Raw genomic sequence first — 5,675 nt, 5'->3', positions numbered from 1 at the left:
AAAAAAAGCCAAGTGGTATAGGAACAATGGAAAATTATGCCATTTTCAGAAATTTCAAAAAACAAGCAAAAGACGCCAAAAATCACAATGTCTAGGGACACATATATTTGTGATGCAAATATGCTGGATGGTTCCTTCCTCCGGAAGACCAGGACATGGAGGGCCCACGGAAGGCTTCTTACTCGAGTGCAGGCTGTAGCAAAGCCAGGTCCCGGTCCCGTGGAGGGGCAGGGAGAGAAGCCAGAGAAGGGGACTGAAGGTTGCGTGTTGCCGCTAACAACATGAAGGACAGCTGAGGCAGGGAACTCATTACAGTAACGTCACTGGAAGTGGGAACTGATTAGCACAAGGCAGTGACTGTCATCATTTGCAAAGCAGACTTCTTTTTCATGACGCCTAAGAAGTAGGTGGTGGGGTGCATATATGAGGCTGGCCTGACTGAACTGCTCAGAGGATCAAAAACAAATCTGCTGGCCTGGAGCCTTCTTCTTACAGAGCGTGATGGAGCAGACTCGTTTCATTGGTTGCTCTAAACTGTGAGCACACTCGGGGATGAGTAAGCAAGGTCTCCAAGCAGCAGGGCCAAGGCCCGCCTTGGCTTTCACGGGGGCCCCCTGCCAGGAATTCCCATTAATCAAAGTCTGGGAACAAATGCAGACTAGTCAGCTCCCAGAAGCGCATGTCTTACAGGCTGGCTTGAGCTTTCTGGGGTTTTTTTGTTCCAGCTGATTGCTCTGAAGGTCAACAAATATAACTTAAAAGCCTGTCTCATAGTGACTTTTATGGAGATATTTTAAAAGCCTCTCAGGGAAACAGGGCATTCTATTCTTTAGAAGTTTATTCAAGAAAATTCCTTTATCCGGAAAAAGTATGAGAAAGGAAGATCATATTGCAGAGTTCAATGTACATACTTTGCCTTTGGGGGTTCTCCTGGCGTTTGGCTGTGACCTGCTGCAGAGGAACCTGGAGCTACTACTGGGCAGAGAAAAGAAATGTGCCCTGCAGCTTCAGGTGGGGAGCTGCAGGGCCAGGCACAAGGAGCACTCAGAAGGGAGTTTTCATACCTGCTAAATACAGCTACAGCCATGCCTATGGGGGAGGGGCACATTCCAAAAGTTGTGGCGAAACTGTCACCCTTCCGTCATGTGGGCAGGAACTCTTGGGATTTCTCCCGCCACATTTTTCCTGGGGGAGAAAGGGAAACAAATATCGTAGGAGGGACTGGGGAGATGGCTCAGTAGAATAAGCACTTGCCTGGCAAGTGCAAGGGCCTGAGTTCAATCCCCAGTTCCACAAAAAAACAAACCCAAATCTCATAGGAAATGGAAGGCACTCTCATGTTTCTTTTCTCCTAGAAGGCAGGCCTATTTCAGAAGTGCTAAGAAAAATCAGATTGGGGGCCCGGGGGATGGCTCAGTGGAATAAGCTCTTCCCTGGCAAGTGCGAGGGACTGAGTTCAATCCCCGGTTCCACAAAAAACAAAAAAAGAAAAAGAAAAAGAAAAATCAGATTCACTATATGCTTGTCCCAAACCTCACTTAAGACTAAGACTCCACGTTTAGTGTTCTACCTGTCTCCCTCTCCACTTCTGTGGCTGGAGAACAGATACTTGTGCATGTTCCTTCAAAATGTTTAAATGGTTCCAGTTCATTCATACTCTCATTCAACAATACTGCACTGAATGCTTATGATAGAGGGGTGTGATTGGCAGGTGGCCTGGCCAACGGTAGCCAAGTGGAGTTAAAAACCTGCCACCTCCAAATATGTCAAACTGGTATATTGATTGTGCCAAGACCAAATCACTTAAGGTACTGTAATGTTAGAGAGGGCCACTCGACTAATCTTTTCCTACATGGAACTAGCCATGGAGACTTCCTAGGAAGGGATATCCTTTACATAGTTAAGCTGGAAAACCGCTTGGATCACATCGTGGCTTTGTTGACTCTGAATAAACAAACGGTTTGAAATAACCCTTAGTTGGTGCTGGAGTTGGTTTGACAGGCAAGGACTGTGACACTGAGCTGTAGCCTCTGTCCTCCACTAGATTTTAAAAAAAAAAAAAGTATTTGGTTGTTGCAGGATCTCACTATACATCTCAGACTTGTGGTGATCATCCTGCTTTCAGCCTTCCCAGTGCTGGGATTACAGGCGTGCCCCACAGTGCCCAGACTCCGGCCAGCTCAGCCCGCCCTGGGGGCAGGTTTGGCGCTGAATGTGGTGCAGAGGATCAAACTGGGGTCCCCGTGCTTGCTTAAATTTTCCTAAGCAGGCACTTCATTCTGTTGAACTATCTCTCCAACCCCTTCACTAGCTTTTGTATCCCCAACCCCCACATATCTCTTGGTAACATGCCTAGAATTTATTACCCTAGTCTTAGGATTAGAGAGCTCTTCTAGGTATGGCAGAAGTTGTTGTATAAGAAAATTGTCAAGCGCTTGCCTGGCAAGCTTGAGTTCCTGAGTTCAATCCCCGGTTCCACAAAAAAATAAAAAAAAAAAAAAAAGAAAAAGAAAAAAAAATTGTCTAAAGACTGGCAAGATAGCTCAGCGGACTAAATGCCTGCTTAGGGAAGTGCTGGGACCAGCGTTTGATCCCCTATACCACATGCCCCACTGGCCCCCAGGAGTGCTGAGTCGGCCATCGAGTCTGGGTGTGGTGGCGCACTCCTGTAATCTCGGTGCTGGGGAGGCTGAAAACAGGAGGATCACCACGAGTCGGAGCTGCATAGTGAGACCCTGTACCAAATAAATTTTAAAAAAGGGTGTGTGTGTGTGTGTGTGTGTGTGTGCGCTTTTGTCTGCCCCGTGTGGGGTGGGACGGTTCTGACAAGCAATTTACAATGTTTCTTTTCTTTTCTTCTTTTTTTCTTTGCTGAACCAGGGATTGAACTCAGGTCCTTGTGCTTGCCAGGCAAGAGCTTATTCTTTTTTTTTTTTTGGAAGTGCTTATTCTATTGAGCTATCTCCCCAGTCCTTACAATCTGTTTTATTAAGAACTTCCTTTCTCCTTTCCAACTACCTCAACGAATCCGGATCATCCATCCATCTATCATTTGTACTGAGCAGTCCGTGTTAAGTGACCTAGGGATGTACTGAAATATGCACTTGGACAAGGGTTGAGGGTTGGCGGATTCTTCCCCCAACTGCCAGGGATTGAACTCAGGTCTCTGCGCTTGCCAGGGAAGCGCTTATTCCACTGAGCCATCTCCCCAGCTCCCCCAACAGCCTTCTTGTTCAAATGATCCCCTGGCAACCCTGCGGGGAAAACCTAACTCCATCCCAGTTTCCCTCTCTCCCATTGCTCAGAAGTCAGCCCCAGCCTGGAGAACCTCGGGCCTTGGAGGGGGGCCTCACACCCAGGACCCTGGCGCGCTCAGGCCGGCCGCTGCGAGGCGCTGCAGCCCCAGTTTGCGATCCGCTCGCTGGGTTTGGCGGGAGGGGGCGTGGCTCGGCGGCGGGGGCGTGGCTCGGCGGCGGGCGGGGCCGCAGGTAGCCGGGTGGAGCCTGGAGCCGGCGGGGACTGCGAGCTGCTGGAGGCGGTGGCGCGGGTGGCGCCCAGGCCCGGGGGCCGGCGAGCCAGCTCCAGCCCGTCGCGTGCTCTCCGCTCCCCACCGATCCTCTGGCCCGCGTCGGGCGCCTGGTGCGGGAGAAAAGGTACGGTGCCGCCTCGCGGGGTCCTTGGCGAGCCCCCTTCCTCGGAGGGTGGGCGCGCCCCGCTCCGGGGGCCTCCGAGCCCGAGAGACGCGCGGCTGCGGGTGGCGGGCGCTGCTCCCCGGCGCCCCGAGGTCGCCGGCTGCCGGCCGTGGCCGTGGGGACCGGATGGAGCGCGTGGCCCGCAAGCCCGGCTTGGGGGTCTCCCCGAGGTGTCCCCTTTCCGTCTTGCCTCAGTGGCGTCCTGAAGATGTGGAACTTGGGGCCGGGCGTGTGTGCGTAGAGAACTTTCTCTTTGCTCGCCCCCTCTTTCTCCGGGGAGCTCTTGGAGTTTGAAGAAGCTGGGGTGCGGGCGGGGGTCCCCGGGTGTCTCCCAGTCGCCGTCTGCGGCCGGAAGGAGGTCCTCGCCTGTCGCCCGGCGCCGCCCCCTGGCCCCCGGGCCTGGGCTGGCGCCTGCTTGGGCGGCGCGGACCTTGCCCCCCGCGCGGCGGAGGGCTGCGAAGGGGGAGGGCCGCCCCGGAGACGGTGGTGTACCCCACGGGCGCCCCGGCTCTGCAAAGCGCTCTGGAGTGGCAACTCCTGAAACGTGTTAATGGGTTTGAGTTTCAATATCAATTTACCTTGCCTTCGGGATTTAAAAAAAAAAGCACTTTCCGGAGCTGCTTGGGGCAGAAGGGAAAGTGAAGCGTTATTTGTGATCCAAGAGACCTCAGTTTTGAAAAGCTGGTCAGAAGTGCTTCTCCTGGGAGGAGAGCCATTTTGTCGGGGGTGAGCTGGGCTGGGCTGGGGCCGAGATTGACTCCCTACTTTGGAGTCCTGAGCAGCTCTTGCAAACCCACTTCTTTAAATCTGAAGTCCTGCTGTGAAGTTTGGCGAAATGATGCAAATGCTCGGCATAGTGCTCCGAGCGAACCTGTTGGATGATGAAAATCACTTATGTTAAGGTAATATCTTTTAGGTCAACGTAAGTGGAAAGAACATGGGCAAAGAAGACAGGCACCTGGGTCAGAGGTGGACCCAGGTTGTTCTCATCCTTAAAATAGCAACAGCGAGGCCCGGGAGATGGCTCAGTAGAATAAGCGCTTCCCTGGCAAGCTCAAGGGCCTGAGTTCAATCCCCAGTTCCGCCAAAAACAAAGCAACAACAAAACCCCCAAATAGCAATCTTGTTCCTGTGTTTGGTAGGTGTGTCTCTACGTGTTTAAATTCCTGTCTCCCTAGTATGTGCATATAGTTAATGAAGAATTTTTTTTTATAACTGGGAATACAGATTGCAATATAATTTTTTTTCTCCCCTCTAGGCTAGGAGTGAGCAGAGGAGGGTGAAAGCGAAACAGAGAAGCAGGACTTGGTGATGCAAGGTTGTAATTTCGGCATTCAGGGAGGCTGAAAGATCCCAAGTTGGAGCCCAGCCTGGGCAACTTAGACCTTGTCTCAAAATTTTAAAAAAGGCTAGGACATAGCTCAGCACAAAGGCACTGGGTTCAGTCCTCAGTATCACTAAAAATAAAGTTAAATGAAAATTTAAAATAGGAGGTGAGGGTCGAAAAGTAATTGAAGAGACCGGAAGACAATTAGTTGCAGTTCAAAGAAGTTGTTCTCCAAAGCCTCATGCAGTCATGGGGTGGCCTGGTAGAGTTTGTGATTAATTCATGATCCACTGCTGGGATTATGGGTGTGAGGGCTACACCTGCCCTGGGGCAGATAATCTGAGTGCAGGTAAGGGAGGGAGAGAGGCTTGCTCTGTCGCTGCTCCTCCCCTCTTGCTTTTGCTGTCTTCAACGGACAGGAACTGCTGCCCTCTGCCATGTGCCACTCTGCCTTGGAGCAAGCAGACTATAGACTGAAACCTTTATAAACTGAGCTAAATAAACTTTTCTTTCCTTAATTTTGGCTGTCCTGTATTTTTGTCCCAGCAATGAGAGAAAGAGAACTTGAGACAGAGGTGTCAGTTAATGCTGATTTTGAAATGCTAATTTGTTAATCCCTGGGCCAGGGAGATAGCTCAGTGGCAAAGCACCTGCCT

General features: G+C 51.3%; 1 protein-coding gene across 2 annotated transcripts in view; it reads left to right on the top strand.

Annotated features, from left to right (window-relative positions):
• The first annotated feature begins 3,519 nt into the window (after positions 1–3,519).
• Positions 3,520–5,675, top strand: part of Ankrd6 (ankyrin repeat domain 6) — a 210,953-nt gene continuing 208,797 nt past the window's right edge. For both annotated transcript variants that reach the window (XM_004628206.2, XM_023711923.1), the window contains exon 1: positions 3,520–3,653. The gene's annotated coding sequence lies outside the window, so the exon portion shown is untranslated. The remainder of the gene's footprint in view (positions 3,654–5,675) is intronic.

Source organism: Octodon degus, unplaced genomic scaffold (assembly GCF_000260255.1).
Source record: "Octodon degus isolate 3935 unplaced genomic scaffold, OctDeg1.0 scaffold00022, whole genome shotgun sequence".
Lineage (NCBI taxonomy): Eukaryota > Metazoa > Chordata > Mammalia > Rodentia > Octodontidae > Octodon > Octodon degus.
This window is presented reverse-complemented; position numbering and strand designations above follow the sequence as displayed.